Source organism: Electrophorus electricus, unplaced genomic scaffold (genome assembly GCF_041902795.1).
Source record: "Electrophorus electricus isolate QZ-2024a unplaced genomic scaffold, ASM4190279v1 Scaffold100, whole genome shotgun sequence".
In the NCBI taxonomy this organism is placed as follows: Eukaryota; Metazoa; Chordata; class Actinopteri; order Gymnotiformes; family Gymnotidae; genus Electrophorus; species Electrophorus electricus.
In genome coordinates, this window is record NW_027658382.1 from 266,687 (window position 1) to 274,186 (window position 7,500).

The window sequence follows — 7,500 nt, forward strand, 5'->3', positions numbered from 1 at the left end:
AACCCGATGGTACCTGGCCAGAAAACCCCGTGCCCGATTTCATCTAGGACAAGGGCCAAACCACAGACCGTGCCCGTCCAGGGTCAACCCCTGGTCGGACAGGCCTGGTGGGTCGATACCATGGATGTGGCAGGCCGACGAGAATCCACTGGTACATTTACAAACACGCCCACCCTGGTGGCATGGCTGTACGACCCATCGTCGAAGCACGCTGCGGCGGACTGAGCCATTGGATCCAGTTGCCTGGGCGTACACTCAGCCCAACAGACGCACTCGGGTCGGGGAGAGCAAAGCAGACTGTGTGCCTGGATGTGCCCACTTCCATAGGGGAATCGGCATGATGGTTCACTTAACCCGAGGAGGGCTCCCCTCGCGGGATAAGCACCCCCCTCGGGGGATGGGGGGGGGGGGGGGCATCCAGAGCACACCACTTTCCGGTAGGGGACAGGCGTTTGATCATGTGTCCGAGGGAGAGCTCCCCTTGCCGGCCGAACACCCCTCGGACTCCCCTTGGGCTTCCAGAGAACGCCACTGGATGAATTTAGTGCTTGGACCCCATTGATTCTCTTTGCTCTCCCATATACCCGACGGGACCTATTTGCAAAACCCCGTGCCAACCAGACCTCCAGGAAGGGGGCTGGCGGCTAACCATGCCCAGCAGGGTGCACCCTGGTCGGACACTTTGGGAGGGTCGAGAGCCTGGAAGTGCCACCCGGAGGGAGTAATTCTGATTTCCGTTTTAATGCACTCAGGGACAGCCCGAGGACCTCTGTAGTGCACCTGAGGCGGACTGAGCCGTCGGGTCCAGGGGTCTGGAGTTCGGAACCTCCAGGGTTCACCTGGCTGTTCTCTTAGCCCGGCAGGGTGCACCCTGGTCGGACACTTTGGGAGGGTCGAGAGCCTGGATGTGCCACCCCGACGAGTAATGAGTTTTCCCTTCGTATCTCTTCCGGACCAGGTCCGATTCGCACGAAACTCGCTGGGCATGGCCAGGAGCGCCCCCTGCTGCCCACGCCACCGTCCCCGCGCTTCTACTCCCGAGGGCCGAGGAGACAGCGAAGCGTGGGTCGGGTCGCCTGCTTCCAGGGTCTCCCTGGTACTCTCCAGTCTCCCGAGTCCATCGGGTCCGACCTCGTATTTTTAGCCCAGACGGGGAATGAGAAAGGGGCCCCCGACCGCCCGAGGGCGGGCGCTCGCTTCTCAGCCTAGGAACGTCCGATTCCCACGAAACTTTTACGCCAGACGTTCCTGGCAGCGAGCGCGTTCAAAGGTGACCCGCGCTGCTTCTCTCCTCCCAAGGGCCGAAGAGATATTCGTCTTCAAACCCGACCGGCCCTGTGTTTGCCGCCCCGGCGGTTTTAAAAAATCATAGCGTAAAAACGGTGGGTGCGCTTCGCCTGCCGCTTGGACAGCGTTAAACGGCAGCCCCGGCTCTTTCCAAAGGGCCCTCAACCGACTTTCTGCTCCCAAGGAGCCCAGAGATATGAAACCGAAAAATCAAAACCCCGTGCCAACCAGACCTCCAGGAAGGGGGCTGGCGGCTAACCATGCCCGGCAGGGTGCACCCTGGTCGGACGCTTTGGGAGGGTCGAGAGCCTGGATGTGCCACCCCGACGAGTAATGAGTTTTCCCTTCGTATCTCTTCCGGACCAGGTCCGATTCGCACGAAACTCGCTGGGCATGGCCAGGAGCGCCCCCTGCTGCCCACGCCACCGTCCCCGCGCTTCTACTCCCGAGGGCCGAGGAGACAGCGAAGCGTGGGTCGGGTCGCCTGCTTCCAGGGTCTCCCTGGTACTCTCCAGTCTCCCGAGTCCATCGGGTCCGACCTCGTATTTTTAGCCCAGACGGGGAATGAGAAAGGGGCCCCCGACCGCCCGAGGGCGGGCGCTCGCTTCTCAGCCTAGGAACGTCCGATTCCCACGAAACTTTTACGCCAGACGTTCCTGGCAGCGAGCGCGTTCAAAGGTGACCCGCGCTGCTTCTCTCCTCCCAAGGGCCGAAGAGATATTCGTCTTCAAACCCGACCGGCCCTGTGTTTGCCGCCCCGGCGGTTTTAAAAAATCATAGCGTAAAAACGGTGGGTGCGCTTCGCCTGCCGCTTGGACAGCGTTAAACGGCAGCCCCGGCTCTTTCCAAAGGGCCCTCAACCGACTTTCTGCTCCCAAGGAGCCCAGAGATATGAAACCGATAAATCAAAACCCCGTGCCAACCAGACCTCCAGGAAGGGGGCTGGCGGCTAACCATGCCCGGCAGGGTGCACCCTGGTCGGACGCTTTGGGAGGGTCGAGAGCCTGGATGTGCCACCCCGACGAGTAATGAGTTTTCCCTTCGTATCTCTTCCGGACCAGGTCCGATTCGCACGAAACTCGCTGGGCATGGCCAGGAGCGCCCCCTGCTGCCCAGGCCTGGCTCTGGGCCTGGGCACACTTCATTCACTTTGTACCTTTAAATCATACTACTACTACTACTACTACCACCAGAATTCCAGGGCCAAGAGGTCACACAGTCATACACAGCAAAGTAGCTCTGGGCCTGGGCACACTTCAAGAAGTTTGTCCCTTTATATAAGCCTAGAAATAGACTTCCAGGCCCAAGAGTTCAAACACATTCATGCCCAGCAAAGTAGCTCTGGGCCTGGGCACACTTCAATCACTTTGTGCCTTTAAATCATACTACTACTACCAGACTTCCAGGCCCAAGAGGTCAAACACAGTCATGCCCAGCAAAGTAGCTCTGGGCCTGGGCACACTTCATTCACTTTGTGCCTTTAAATCATACTACTACTACCACCAGAATTCCAGGGCCAAGAGGTCACACAGTCATACACAGCAAAGTAGCTCTGGGCCTGGGCACACTTCAAGAAGTTTGACCCTTTATATAAGCCTAGAAATAGACTTCCAGAGCAAGAGGTCAAACACAGTCATGCACAGCAAAGTAGCTCTGGGCCTGGGCACACTTCAAGCACTTTGTGCCTTTAAAATCATACTACTACTACTACTACTACTACTACTACTACTACTACCAGACTTCCAGGCCCAAGAGTTCAAACACATTCATGCCCAGCAAAGTAGCTCTGGGCCTGGGCACACTTCATTCACTTTGTGCCTTTAAATCATACTACTACTACCACCAGACTTCCAGGGCCAAGAGGTCAACCACAGTCATGCACAGCAAAGTAGCTCTGGGCCTGGGCACACTTCAAGATGTTTGACCCTTTATATAAGCCTAGAAATAGACTTCCAGGCCCAAGAGTTCAAACACATTCATGCCCAGCAAAGTAGCTCTGGGCCTGGGCACACTTCAATCACTTTGTGCCTTTAAATCATACTACTACTACCACCAGACTTCCAGGCCCAAGAGGTCAAACACAGTCATGCCCAGCAAAGTAGCTCTGGGCCTGGGCACACTTCAATCACTTTGTGCCTTTAAATCATACTACTACTACCACCAGACTTCCAGGCCCTGGAGGTCACACCTTCATGCCTAGCAAGGTTGCTTTACACCTGCGCACACTTCAGACCGTTTTCACTCTTTTAATCCTTCAAAAGTACCACATTTCCAGACCCAAGAGGTCACAGAATCATGCCCAGCAAAGTAGCTCTGGGCCTGGGCACACTTCAATCACTTTGTGCCTTTAAATCATACTACTACTACCAGACTTCCAGGCCCCAGAGGTCAAACACAGTCATGCCCAGCAAAGTAGCTCTGGGCCTGGGCACACTTCAAGAAGTTTGACCCTTTATATAAGCCTAGAAATAGACTTCCAGAGCCAAGAGGTCAAACACAGTCATGCACAGCAAAGTAGCTCTGGGCCTGGGCACACTTCATTCACTTTGTACCTTTAAATCATACTACTACTACCAGACTTCCAGGCCCAAGAGTTCAAACACATTCATGCCCAGCAAAGTAGCTCTGGGCCTGGGCACACTTCAATCACTTTGTGTCTTTAAATCATACTACTACTACCAGACTTCCAGGCCCCAGAGGTCAAACACAGTCATGCCCAGCAAAGTAGCTCTGGGCCTGGGCACACTTCAAGAAGTTTGACCCTTTATATAAGCCTAGAAATAGACTTTCAGGCCCAAGAGGTCAAACACAGTCATGCCCAGCAAAGTAGCTGTGGGCCTGGGCACACTTCATTCACTTTGTACCTTTAAATCATACTACTACTACTACTACTACTACTACTACTACTACTACTACTACTACTACCAGACTTCCAGGCCCAAGAGGTCAAACACAGTCATGCCCAGCAAAGTAGCTCTGGGCCTGGGCACACTTCAAGAAGTTTGACCCTTTATATAAGCCTAGAAATAGACTTCCAGGCCCAAGAGTTCAAACACATTCATGCCCAGCAAAGTAGCTCTGGGCCTGGGCACACTTCAATCACTTTGTGCCTTTAAATCATACTACTACTACCAGACTTCCAGGCCCCAGAGGTCAAACACAGTCATGCCCAGCAAAGTAGCTCTGGGCCTGGGCACACTTCAAGAAGTTTGACCCTTTATATAAGCCTAGAAATAGACTTCCAGAGCCAAGAGGTCAAACACAGTCATGCCCAGCAAAGTAGCTCTGGGCCTGGGCACACTTCAATCACTTTGTGCCTTTAAATCATACTACTACTACCACCAGACTTCCAGGCCCAAGAGGTCAAACACAGTCATGCCCAGCAAAGTAGCTCTGGGCCTGGGCACACTTCAATCACTTTGTGCCTTTAAATCATACTACTACTACCACCAGACTTCCAGGCCCTGGAGGTCACACCTTCATGCCTAGCAAGGTTGCTTTACACCTGCGCACACTTCAGACCGTTTCACTCTTTTAATCCTTCAAAGTACCACATTTCCAGACCCAAGAGGTCACAGAATCATGCCCAGCAAAGTAGCTCTGGGCCTGGGCACACTTCAATCACTTTGTGCCTTTAAATCATACTACTACTACCAGACTTCCAGGCCCCAGAGGTCAAACACAGTCATGCCCAGCAAAGTAGCTCTGGGCCTGGGCACACTTCAAGAAGTTTGACCCTTTATATAAGCCTAGAAATAGACTTCCAGAGCCAAGAGGTCAAACACAGTCATGCACAGCAAAGTAGCTCTGGGCCTGGGCACACTTCATTCACTTTGTACCTTTAAATCATACTACTACTACCCAGACTTCCAGGCCCAAGAGTTCAAACACATTCATGCCCAGCAAAGTAGCTCTGGGCCTGGGCACACTTCAATCACTTTGTGGTCTTTAAATCATACTACTACTACCAGACTTCCAGGCCCCAGAGGTCAAACACAGTCATGCCCAGCAAAGTAGCTCTGGGCCTGGGCACACTTCAAGAAGTTTGACCCTTTATATAAGCCTAGAAATAGACTTTCAGGCCCAAGAGGTCAAACACAGTCATGCCCAGCAAGTATGTGTGGGCCTGGGCACACTTCATTCACTTTGTACCTTTAAATCATACTACTACTACTACTACTACTACTACTACTACTACTACTACTACTACTACCAGACTTCCAGGCCCAAGAGGTCAAACACAGTCATGCCCAGCAAAGTAGCTCTGGCCTGGGCACACTTCAAGAAGTTTGACCCTTTATATAAGCCTAGAAATAGACTTCCAGGCCCAAGAGTTCAAACACATTCATGCCCAGCAAAGTAGCTCTGGGCCTGGGCACACTTCAATCACTTTGTGCCTTTAAATCATACTACTACTACCAGACTTCCAGGCCCCAGAGGTCAAACACAGTCATGCCCAGCAAAGTAGCTCTGGGCCTGGGCACACTTCAAGAAGTTTGACCTTATATAAGCCTAGAAATAGACTTCCAGAGCCAAGAGTTCAAACACAGTAATGCCCAGCAAAGTAGCTCTGGGCCTGGGCACACTTCAATCACTTTGTGCCTTTTAAATCATACTACTACTACCACCAGACTTCCAGGCCCAAGAGGTCAAACACAGTCATGCCCAGCAAAGTAGCTCTGGGCCTGGGCACACTTCAATCACTTTGTGCCTTTAAATCATACTACTACTACCACCAGACTTCCAGGCCCTGGAGGTCACACCTTCATGCCTAGCAAGGTTGCTTTACACCTGCGCACACTTCAGACCGTTTCACTCTTTTAATCCTTCAAAGTACCACATTTCCAGACCCAAGAGGTCACAGAATCATGCCCAGCAAAGTAGCTCTGGGCCTGGGCACACTTCAATCACTTTGTGCCTTTAAATCATACTACTACTACCAGACTTCCAGGCCCCAGAGGTCAAACACAGTCATGCCCAGCAAAGTAGCTCTGGGCCTGGGCACACTTCAAGAAGTTTGACCCTTTATATAAGCCTAGAAATAGACTTCCAGAGCCAAGAGGTCAAACACAGTCATGCACAGCAAAGTAGCTCTGGGCCTGGGCACACTTCATTCACTTTGTACCTTTAAATCATACTACTACTACCAGACTTCCAGGCCCAAGAGTTCAAACACATTCATGCCCAGCAAAGTAGCTCTGGGCCTGGGCACACTTCAATCACTTTGTGTCTTTAAATCATACTACTACTACCAGACTTCCAGGCCCCAGAGGTCAAACACAGTCATGCCCAGCAAAGTAGCTCTGGGCCTGGGCACACTTCAAGAAGTTTGACCCTTTATATAAGCCTAGAAATAGACTTTCAGGCCCAAGAGGTCAAACACAGTCATGCCCAGCAAAGTAGCTGTGGGCCTGGGCACACTTCATTCACTTTGTACCTTTAAATCATACTACTACTACTACTACTACTACTACTACTACTACTACTACTACTACCAGACTTCCAGGCCCAAGAGGTCAAACACAGTCTGGCCCAGCAAAGTAGCTCTGGGCCTGGGCACACTTCAAGAAGTTTGACCCTTTATATAAGCCTAGAAATAGACTTCCAGGCCCAAGAGTTCAAACACATTCATGCCCAGCAAAGTAGCTCCTGGGCCTGGGCACACTTCAATCACTTTGTGCCTTTAAATCATACTACTACTACCAGACTTCCAGGCCCCAGAGGTCAAACACAGTCCTGCCCAGCAAAGTAGCTCTGGGCCTGGGCACACTTCAAGAAGTTTGACCCTTTATATAAGCCTAGAAATAGACTTCCAGAGCCAAGAGGTCAAACACAGTCATGCCCAGCAAAGTAGCTCTGGGCCTGGGCACACTTCATTCACTTTGTACCTTTAAATCATACTACTACTACCAGACTTCCAGGCCCAAGACGTCAAACACAGTCATGCCCAGCAAAGTAGCTCTGGGCCTGGGCACACTTCATTCACTTTGTACCTTTAAATCATACTACTACTACTACTACTACTACTACTACTACTACTACTACCAGACTTCCAGGCCCAAGAGGTCAAACACAGTCATGCCCAGCAAAGTAGCTCTGGGCCTGGGCACACTTCAATCACTTTGTGCCTTTAAATCATACTACTACTACCAGACTTCCAGGCCCCAGAGGTCAAACACAGTCATGCCCAGCAAAGTAGCTCTGGGCCTGGGC